Source organism: Aegilops tauschii, chromosome 5, assembly GCF_002575655.3.
Source record: "Aegilops tauschii subsp. strangulata cultivar AL8/78 chromosome 5, Aet v6.0, whole genome shotgun sequence".
In the NCBI taxonomy this organism is placed as follows: domain Eukaryota; kingdom Viridiplantae; phylum Streptophyta; class Magnoliopsida; order Poales; family Poaceae; genus Aegilops; species Aegilops tauschii.
The window spans coordinates 428,285,771-428,287,815 of NC_053039.3; the positions used below are offsets into that span (position 1 = coordinate 428,285,771).

The window sequence follows — 2,045 nt, forward strand, 5'->3', positions numbered from 1 at the left end:
TCATTGCAAGAGAAATAGAAAACCATGTTTAGCAAATAAGCAAGGGAGTGTATCCCCGCAAAATAACGAGCTAGTAAACACAGCAACATACAAGTCCAAAGACTTTGTTAAGGGACTACTGGAGGGACCTGGTTGTAAAGATGATGAACAATAGAAGGACATAAAGGCCTTGCCGCCTGGGTGTATATCTGCAAGATAGAAGGGACCATGGCGCAAAAAAAAATCTGGACGCCGAGGACTTGGTAAGAAGAAAGGGGACTGGTGGAAGGGCCTGCCCGTACAGAGAAAAAGCAACTCGTAAGGTCATAACTGCAGAAGAGGAAGGGACGGGGGGCTATCTGCAAAATACTAGGGACCAGCGCGCGAAATCTCGAAAAAATTTGGACCATTTCTCGATTTGTGCGTGTCATCCTTGCGCAGGGGCCATGCTAATCTTCTCTGTATCGTTCCAATTTTATCGGATGTCCCCGAAGGGACAATGAAGGTGCAAGCGCGAGGCTTATAAACCGGTCGAAACGCGTTCCGCTGCGCGAGGTGGTACTAAACATGGCTTCCTCGCTGCGTTTCAGCAAGCACCTGGAGCGCCGGATGGCACCAAACGGCCAGTGGGCTGTATCCTCGTGCAGACTGGCTCCTCCTCGGCCGGCCCACTTAAGGCCCAACTTGAGGAGCCGAGCAGGAACAATTCCCATATGCGTATCCTCATGCCTCAAAAAAAATATAATGCGTATCCTCATGTGAGGTTCATATGTCGACCCCTCAAAAAGGAAGAAGAGTGAGGTTCATGTGTCGACTGTCATGTCGACTGCCACTCAAAAAAAAAGTGCCACGTCGATTGATTTCATGCTTTTTTTTCATGGTAATACGTGTCTTATTTATATAGAATAAAGATCAATTTACAAGGCACGTAAGCACCGACCATACATGACTGAAAAGATAGGAAAATCCTATGCAAAATACCAACGCCTGTCATTTTCCTTCGACACCACCGAAGCGGCCACCAAAGGGTAAAAAGACAGATCACCTCTTCGCCCAAGCTCGACGCGGCTCCATCGCTGATCAGCAGCTTTACGGACCTCCAAAGTAGTTTGCCAAAAGCAAAACCATAGCCGTTGAAAGAATCAGACCGGGGCAACATGTCCCCGGACACGCCATCGAACTTCAGAACTGACACCCTCGCATGACGACGACGTCGGAGAAGGAACCAAGAACTGCCCGCCTTCGACCACAGACCCAACACAAGATACTCCATCTTCCAGCTGTCACTTGCGTAGACAACTGCCTGCGCGTACTCTTGAACGACAAAACCTCCCTGCTCCACCATGACGTCGGAGACAACGCCACAGCAACGGGGACAGAGCAGAAGGAGAGACATACCTGATGGAGTCGCCGCCGCCGCCTCGTCAACACCATCCATGAACCCTAACGCTGTCGATCTGAGGGATCGACAGAGACACGATGCCATCAACTCCGAGACGCCGCCATGAAGGACACCGCCGGTGTGGGAGTGGGGTTGAGGCAGATTTATTCGTCCGGGCGCCGCTCCCACCACCCCAACGACGCACCACGACCTAAAAATCCAAAACCTAACTACAGAGCGGAGGAACGGGGTCCCCCCTCCCTCCTGCCGCCGGAGCAGCGGCCGAAAGGAGAGGGGGCCAGCGCACCGGCCGGTGGAGATCGAAGGAAAAGAGTCGCCTCGCCCTAGTCGCCTGGTGGCGGCGGTGGCTAGGGTAGGAAAGCAGATGGGTTTAACTGCACGGCGTTACGAAGCTCAATATCCGGGGCTCTGATTGATTTCATGCTTTTGGGGCACGTACGTGCGATGTATCGTCTCGGCCGTACATGTATAGTAGAGTACGTACATGGGTGTCGTCTACGGCAGGCATGTATATGTGGTTGTGTTGAGGATATAGACCTTAGAGTCACCCGCCAGGAGATCCGGGTTACTCATAAAGGTCATTGCCAGAAGCCCGGCGCCAAGCTTGAAGACGGTGGGCCAAAGATGGGCTTAAGACCCGGATATGGCTTAAGGCCCGTAGTTA

The 2,045-nt window shown here is 52.3% G+C and overlaps 1 non-coding gene across 1 annotated transcript; it reads right to left on the minus strand.

The window, feature by feature from the left end:
* Positions 1-374: 374 nt before the first annotated feature.
* On the minus strand, positions 375-477 carry LOC120965525 (U6 spliceosomal RNA). The gene has a single exon (XR_005758569.1). It is a non-coding gene; the product is annotated as a U6 spliceosomal RNA (small nuclear RNA).
* Between the last annotated feature and the right edge of the window lie 1,568 nt (positions 478-2,045).